This window comes from Pongo abelii, chromosome 6, assembly GCF_028885655.2.
Source record: "Pongo abelii isolate AG06213 chromosome 6, NHGRI_mPonAbe1-v2.0_pri, whole genome shotgun sequence".
NCBI classification, from domain to species: domain Eukaryota; kingdom Metazoa; phylum Chordata; class Mammalia; order Primates; family Hominidae; genus Pongo; species Pongo abelii.
In genome coordinates, this window is record NC_071991.2 from 88,131,138 (window position 1) to 88,140,401 (window position 9,264).

The 9,264-nt window shown below is 37.2% G+C and overlaps 1 long non-coding RNA gene across 3 annotated transcripts in view; it reads right to left on the minus strand.

Annotated features, from left to right (window-relative positions):
• LOC112134302 (uncharacterized) overlaps window positions 1-9,264 on the minus strand; it is an 85,918-nt gene that overhangs the window by 55,012 nt on the left and 21,642 nt on the right. For all 3 annotated transcript variants that reach the window (XR_010140891.1, XR_010140890.1, XR_008527141.1), the window contains one exon: window positions 1,381-1,496. This is a non-coding gene — a long non-coding RNA (uncharacterized LOC112134302). The remainder of the gene's footprint in view (window positions 1-1,380; window positions 1,497-9,264) is intronic.

The following is a 9,264-nucleotide window of genomic DNA, read 5'->3' on the forward strand; positions in this document are numbered from 1 at the left end:
GATAATAAAAGAAAGATATGGACAAAGCAGAGGTGAGCATGACCTGATAACATAATTTTGTAGGAGATTCTTAAGCATATTTTTAAAAAATTCACCACCGGCAAGTTTGTAGGCAAGTAGCCTGGTTCTAGATAAAGAGTTAAACCTGCATGCCAGTGGTCATGACCCTTCTTGGAGGAGCTCAATGGTCCTGAACAACATAGGCCAACATTGTAATGTCTTCTTCTAATCCATTCTCTAGTTATTTTTGGCTTCTCCGGAATCTGTCTATTGTTGAAGCTTTCCACTGAGGTTTATATTTGGTGACATTTTATTCACTTAGATATATTTGAACAGAAATATGTCATAAATGTTGAATATTTAATGTCCTGGAAGATTTTTAATGCAAATGCTTACAAATAATTATAATATATTCCTGTAGAAAATATATATACTGCTACCTCAAGACAGAAAAAGGAATGATTATGAATACATGGTGGGGTAGGCACAAAAGAGAGAAGGCACAGTTGCCTGCCACATATAAGTGTGGATTCTGGGGTATTTTTTTAATTGTAAAAGTAGCATATGGGCATTGTGTTCTTAGAATGTTAAAACTAGATGGGATGTAAATATCATCTATTCTAGTCAACATTATATTTTTCACAGATGAGAAAGCTGAGGCCCATAGAAATGAAAGGATTTGCTCAATACTCACAGCAAGATAATGACAGATCCAAGAATAGAATCACGTGTCCCAATTGCCAGTCTTGATTTTTAGTAGCACAATACGTGCTATACGTGCATATTTCTTCCTACTCACACACAGTGTAGGTAAATCTGATGAACACCCAAATATGTGTCTTTGCTGGCTGTAGCAGAAATAGTTAGGTGCCTAGAGCAGTGCCTGGCACATAGTTGACACTCAGTGAATATTGCTTAAATGTTGAATGTCTACATGAACACATTCACTTGTTGACATCTACTCTAGCCATTACTGTAGAAGAGAAGGCAGTGGAGAGAATGATACTCAGAGGACAATTTTTGGCATAAATATCTTCCATTTTTTGTTTTTCATGTGATGGAAATTGAGGGAGAATTTCAGGTGTGCCATATGGAAAAGCATTATCCTTTAGTCATAATTCCGAAGAACTTAACACAGGAAAGAGAAAACATTTGGCACCATAAATAAAGACAAATGATGTAATAAGACAGGTAGTCTTCGAATACATAAATTATCAAAATACAAATTAGTAGTTTATAAAATTTAGTCATGCAATAGATAAATATTAGGCTCACTCTAAGAGAAATATAATAACGTAGGTTGAGTACATTCTCTGAGCTGTGTCAACCTTGACATCTAGATAGTCAGTAGTAGCTAGAGGGTCTTAGGTGGGGTCTTACCTTCTGAACAGCCCCCATATAACTTCATACTGCCCAAAATTATGAATGTTCAAGGAGCACATCTAACAGGAATTCAAAAGGCCCATTCAAAATTCAACCATAAATCTCAACCTCATCTGTAAAAAGAGAAATGTGAATTAAAACCATACTATTTTTCCCCATTACATTGTGAGAATTTAAAATTGTGTTAACACTCTGTTGTCCAGGCTGTGGGGAAATAGACATTCTTATATGTTGCTGCTCAGATTACACATATGGAGTGTATTTTTTTAATACCTATCAAAATGACAACTGCATCTACCCCTTGACCCTACAATTTCACTTCTGTGAGTTTATCCTACATACATACTGGCACTCATGTAAAAAATAATAGTTAAATGTTTTTTATTGCTGATTGTTTATGATAATGAAAGAGTGGAAACAACTCAAGTGTTCTGCTATAGGGGAATGGTTAAATAAATTATTGTACATTCATATAATTGAATGTCTATAAAAAAGAATAAACCAGCTTCCTGTGGGCTACTCTGGAAAGATCCCCCAAGAAAAATTGCTAAGTGAAAAAAAGCCATGTGTTGTACATGATGTACAACACATTCCCTTTTGTATAGGAAAGGGACGAAAACAATATATCAGTATTTGTTTGTGTATATACTTTTTTAATTCTGGAAGGGCACATAAAACACTGACAACAGTGGTTAACTGTGGCTGGAGGAGGATACAAAATGTGCAGATGCAGGACAAGAATGGGATGCAGGATTTTTCACTATGTACCTTTTATTTCCACTGAATTTTGAAAAATTTGAACTCTCTTCAACTTTAAAGTGGGAGGGGGGTGTGGTAACTTACTAATAGGGATTTTGCCTGGGTGCTCAGAGTTAACATGGGGCAGTTACACAGAGAGTCCTGGGCAGGCAAGTGGCTGTAAGTGTGAATGGGTGTCCTGGAGGCCAGAGCAGCACAAAGAGAGGAGAGGCAGCCGTTTTCCAAGTCAGACTGCTGCACTCACAGCTGAACCCGAGATTGACAGGAGAGAGGAAGATGACTGGAAATTGTAATTTTTGGATCCTCTGACTTCTAAAATGCATTTTGATATAGAATCTGGTTCTGGCTGAATTAAAACTCAACAGATTTTGAAAATATTTTTGCTTTTAATGAACTGCATACCTGCCCTAGGCAGATGACATGGTGGGGAGGTGCTTGTAAATAGACGTAAGAACTAAGGCAAACGGGTGTCTTCACAAGAGCCAATGCACACATACTTTCATATAAGCATAAAAGTTATAAATCCTAAGGCTAATATATTGTGAATTCACTTTTATTTAACTCTAGAGAAATAGAAATAGAAATAACCTTACCAAAAACAAAACATGAAAAATAAAACAGGATACATGATGATTTGTTGACAGGAGCATATTAACAATAATGATACTCTCAATGCTACTCTTAGATACTAAAAATAAGAAAATATGTGGACAAAAGGATGAATATATTATTCTCCACTGCAGCATTATTGTGCAGAGGCATAATTTTACTCCCAAGCTCTTTGGCATAAATATTTAGGTACATCTAGAGATTTCCCAAAGCTATTGACAACCTGTTTCTCTCTAAATCTAAATGTTATTTTCCTGTTTGAGATGAAGTCAATATGAGAATTACTCAGTTTATACTTTCGTTACTTTAACGATAATTTTAAAGACATGCCATTGAATTCTGTCGGCCTGAAAACAGAAAGGCTTTATAATCCCTATTCCTCTAAATGTAACTGAATCGTAGGCCTAGAAAGTTTACAAGAAGACATTTTTTTCTGGCCACTATCTATCAGAGAGATGTATAGATATATAACATTGTCCTATTTGGGGGGAAATTTTCCCAGCAAAGAGATTTTTCCTACATTTTCCATAGGTGAATTCTGCCTTTAAAATTTAATAATGAATTAAACTGTGAAACCCAGGAAAGCTACCCATGCACTGGTTCTCCACCGAGGACAATCTTGCCCCTCTTCACACCTGGATGTTTGGCAATGTCTGGGGATATTTTCGGTTATTACAGCTAGTGAAGTAGGGAGATTGATATTGCTATAGGCATCTTGTGGACAGAGGCCAAGGATGCTTCTGAACATCCCACAGAGCACAGGACAGCACCCACAACAGAGAATTACCCAGCCCAAAATGTCAATAATGCTGAGGTTGAGAAGCTTGATCCTGTATTATAAGATAGATAATTGTATTTACATTTCTCAGATTAAGTTTGGAATTCTGGCTAGAGCACACACATAAAGGATGTTTCTGTTATCATGCCCATTCCTAAGGTTAACTATTGTTTATATACTTCAGAAAGTGAAAATGAGATTGCATTTTTTTAATGTGCTTGATACAACATGGTTTGCATTTTACACTAGAAAGCACTTTCATTTGTTTACAATACTGAGTCAAAGGATAATAATAGTCTTAGGAACAAAAAAGGAAAATAAAAACATGTTCAAAATTCACTAATTATTAATTAGTAAAATTATTAAGATTTATGAATTTTTTCTCTGCTACAAATTAAACCAGAATTGTCTTTAGTTGTGACATGTATATCAGTATTGCTTTACAATTTGATGTATTATGCCAGATCACATCCAAAACGTTAGCCAGGTCTACACATCCAAAGCATAATTAAGTGAGTCAGTCATTTACATCCACAGTGGCTCACAGAATGATAAGAATCACAGGCCTAATTGACACATTTTCATACCATGGTTGCAGCCAAGCAGTGAAACTGTGATTAAACTAACCAAACCTTTTGGACTCCAATCTCTCTACAATTACGTAGGTAGAAATTTTAGATTCATTTTAACCATCACCAAAATGTTACAGCTCCTTTTCAGATAATTTCTCTTACCAAAAAACCTTGACTTTTTAATCTAAGTCAAGTGGAGATAAAAAGTAAACAAACCAGTGACATGAGAATCCATTGACCTCTATTGCAGTGTACACTGGGGAATCTGGAATTTACTAAATGAATCCAGACTGGGGAAATAAATATGGGAAAACCTAGAACTTTCGACCTAATGTTTATGGAGCAATATCTTTGACCAAATAGTACACTCTAGTAACAGCATTTGATTATTTTCCAGAAAGAAGAAAAAGTAAAAATTCCATCTCAACATGCAATTTTCTAGCAAGGTAACTATATGATGAGTAAAAGTAGGCTTTCACAATAATGTGGAGACAGCCTATTTCAACTTAAATTTAAATGTGCTTTTGAGTTTGCATTAAGTTTCATGAATATGAATCATTTACAAAGTGACTTAAAATATGTCTGTGATCTTGTGTGGGTTCAAAACAACTTTGTGTCCTTTGGATTTTGTGTGTCATATAAAATACTTTCATGCCTTTGGAAAAAGAAACCTTACATATATACAGACAGTCTTTTCAAATTGGTAGAGACAACACAGACTCATCATTTTCCATTACTTCTTCAACTTTTAAAAATTGGTCCTGAGGGCCAGGCACAGTGGCTTAGGCCTGTAATCCCAGCACTTTCGGAGGCTGAGGTGGGTGGATCACTAGAGGTCAGGAGTTCGAGACCAACCTGGCCAACATTGTGAAACCCCATCTCTACTAAAAATACAAAAATTAGCCAGGCGTGGTGATAGGTACCTATAGTCACAGCTACTCAGGAGGCTGAGGCACGAGAATCGCTTGAGTGAGACTGTCTCAAAAAAAAAAAAAAAAAAAAAGATCTTGAGGATCAAAGCACATAAAGTTCAAAACCTAACTGGACATCTGTGCTGTAAGTCAACTGACAATTTAAGCATCAGACTAGACTCACAGAGCCTCCAAGCTCTGCTGGTGTTGCAAGGTTCTTGAAATGTCCCTCTCCCTCCAGTATGTGGAGTTCTGTCACTGTCACCAATTGGTCTTATTTTTATCCCTGAAAGACAAAATTTCTTTCATGTCCTTCCCTTACAGCACAAACCTCATAAACTGCAGCTCAGAATATGTGAGCTGAATTTTTTAAGTTCTCAAAGAGTGAAGTGGAAGGGTTCCAATGTCAATTAAAGGGTCCAGTTGGAAACAGCACGATGCCCTGTGCCTTTTAGAGGTTGGCTGACAGAGATTTTCCAGGACCCCGGGTAAACTTTCCCCCACCTTTACAAGATTGATTAAACCATACTCATTTCTTATTGATGGAAAAAAGCAATTTTGAAGAACACTTATATTGACTCACTTTTTTTCTGCAACTTATAATTTACAAATATCTTTCATTCAATCCTCCTAACAACCATATAAATTAAACATTATTTGTCATTACCAATATTAGTATTATTAATGTTATTTCTGTTGCTGAGAGTAGGCTCTAGCAAATTGACCAAAATAAGGACTTAATTTCAAAGGATCTGGAACTGCACTTTCTGTATGTTTTTTTCCATGTGAATTCAAGCAAACTGCTTTCTCCTCTTTGAGGATCTGCCTCCTTATCCATAAAGTTGACCTAAAACAGACATGCCACAGAGTTACAGGGAGAACTAAACAGTATACCATAAGTGAAAGCTTCCTCAACAGTGCTCACAACACTGTTTATGTAATCCTATTTTTAAAATGAGGTTAGTTGGTTTGGTTTGGTTCATAGTTTTTGAATGAGGCCATGATGACTCACAGAAACGATTTGCCCAAGGTCTCACAGGCTAGTATGGTACAGCAGAATGGAATCTAAGGTTTTGGAATAGGTGCTATATGGAGACCAACCAGACCCTTCCTATCCCTACCCTGCCCATCATGAGCAAAGCACTCATTCTTTCAGCTGCTGGTGGGATGGGTGACAGACAGCTCACAGATGCATCCCTCTCTGGGCATTGCCTTAGGCCTAAGGGAGCTGCATCCCCCAGAGTTGTACATCCTCCCCAGAGTTGGGTGTTATCCCCCAACTAGTCAGTCACTGTAAGATACAGAGGCCTGCCTCCTTGCCTCAACTCTAGGTAATATTGAAAGGCCTTCCTAGTTCCAGAGATCCCTATAGGATCAGCTGAAGCATCTGTTGCAGTTGCATCATAGTTGTTTCTCCTTCTGCCCAGTCTTGCTTCCCTTACCTCTTGTAGGTGCCGATCCCCAGACCACTCCCCAGTAAACATCCTGCTCACAAATCTCCATCTCAGAGTTTCCCAGGAACCATACTTAAGACAGTCTCCTGACTCTAAATTCCATGTTCTTGGCACAACAGTACATGTGAAAGCAGGGAAACATTTCTTGGTAATAAAACTATATCTGCCTGCTGACTTGTCAACCAATCTTTTAAGAATATAAAATACAACCTGCCGTTTTAGATCATTGCAAGACAGCTTCAGGATCATGAAGGATCACAGAGTGCAAAGCAAAATTAAACACCAAAAATATGTTCTGCTGTTTATTTTGTGGGAGAAAATACAAAAAGGGATAAAACCACCCCTTGCTATCAAGGAGAGGGCAATCAAAATGCCTAGGATATCAACTCTCTGTAGAGAAAGAGAGCAGAGAGACAAGGCAGCTGCACAGACACTGCTGCATTAGGGGTCTTAACTCCATCAAAGTGTACACACAAAGAATATTAGCTATTGGCCACAGAGTAATCATGAGCCATCCCTAGAAGGTTGTCTGTACATGATGTGTCTTGTTGTTGGGAACCACACCTCACCCACAGAGGTCTTCTCAGAGCAGTTGTGTTTCTACTACCATTGCCTTCTTAAGGATGTTTGGGTTAAACTGAGCCAATCACATTCTTTCTCTCAACAATTTGGACTTTTAAATCAAAAGACCTAGAGATTGCTGGTCTCAATAATGTGAACTGCAGAAAAGGGACCACAACTGGCTGCTGCTGGAGCCCCAAAGCAGCCCTGTCTCCCAAGACCTAGATGCACCTCTTCCTTGGATTCTAAAAGACATACAATTTTCCAGGGAGTTTGGAATCTGAACTGGGATTCTCCTACTTAAAGTCCAAAGAAACTTAACTACTCCAAGTTCTCTGTGAAGTTTTGTATAAAGCCCCAGAAATCTTAATTATGCCTTTGGCAGAGAGAGAATGTCTACCTATGTAAACTGTCTCCCACATGCTAATGTTGCTAAAAGCAAAAGAAAGCTTGAAAAACTGTCACCTGTCTCGATGCTGCAGGATAGGACAACAAAGGCAGAAATAGAAAAAAATATATATATAATAGCAACAAAAGGTTCTTAATAGGTCATGTCATTTCTTTCTTAAAAGCCTCCAATAGCTTCACATCACATTTTAAATAAAATGTAGTCTTTACGTTGGCAGAACCCTATATTACTTACCTTAGCTAACTCTTGGTCATCTCTGACCTCATCTCCTTCTACTCTCCTCTCCATTTACTCCATCCAGACACACTGGTCTCTTTATTCTTCTCAAGCACACTCCCACCTCAGGGCCTTTGCACTTACCATTTCTCGATCCAGACATCAATATGTCCTACAGATACCTGCATGGCTTATTCTCTCTCATCCTTCAGGTCTCTCTGCTCAAATGCCATCTTCTCAGAAAGGCCTTCCCTGACCTGTCATCTAGAAAACTAGCTCTGCTCACTCTCTCTTTCTCACTCTCTCTCTCTCTTTATTCTCATATTCTTCTTAATTTTTCTTCATAGTACTTGTCACTACCTAACGTTACACATTATAACATGGGTTATATGTTACACCTAATATACATAGAAAACTTGCATATTTGCTAATTATCTATTCCTACTAGATTGTAATCTCCATTATGTTCATGAATTGGTATATTTTTGTTCATTGTAAAATGACTAGCACATAGAAAGTTCTTAAATGATATTTATTAATTAGATGAATAAACAAATGATTACAATCTAAGCACTTAGATATTTCATTTGGAGGGAGAGTATCAAGAGTGTGTGCTGAGGATTGTGGATGACTTTCTTTCACCCCCCATGTCCCTCAAGTTGAACAATAACAGCAGGCGTAGCCCCCAGGAGAAGAGTCGTGGTAGGCTAAAGCCCACAAAGGGAGCAGCTCTTCCTTCTGATGTCATTTTAACACACATGTGCCATAGGACCAGGTAGTGAGCACCTTGAGCCTTTAAGAACAGGGAGAGTCTCTGAGAGATAGAAAGTCAGGTGGTTTCAATGGCTACAACCAGAGTAATAAGTACTGGCAAGGGCAGTCTCAGGCTGGGGTGCGGGAGGGAAACGAGACTCGGGAAGGAGGGAAAGATGGTAGGCTGGCTAGCTCTATTGAAGCATCTGCCCTGAAAATGCAAATAGGTATGATCTCTTCAAGAGAAAAATATATCAAAAGTCTCAAAAATGGAGTACTTTTTGATGTAGCGATTTTATTTATGGGAATTTAAGACAATAATAATAGATGACTAGAAAGATTTCATTACAAAGATGTCGGCATTGTGTGTAATTATAATCATGAAAATTTGGAAATGACATAAATGTCTAGTAATAGGGGCTGAGTAAAACAAGTCATGAACATCCATGCAGGGAGATACAATGAAACCATTAACACGATGTTAAAATATTTAGAGGTTTGAAAAGTAATTACAGCCCAGTTTTAAGTTTAAAATGTATTCTATCTTTTAAATATGGTATAATGCCAGTTAAGTTTAAAATAAATGTACATTTTTACTTTAAAAATTTTGGAAGGAAATTTAGTTATTATTTAGTTATTAAGTTGCCCTTAACTATTTGAAATACATATAATTTTGATTATTTTATTGCTGTTATACCTTTACTCCAGAATTAGCTATAATGAATGCATATTACCTTTTAATAAAAATGCTATATATTTTGAAACTATATGCAAAAGAAAATGTACTTTGTGTGCCCCAGAAGATTGAAAAGAAAGCAACTATTCATTGCAATGACAGAGAATAATTTGTGTGATACTT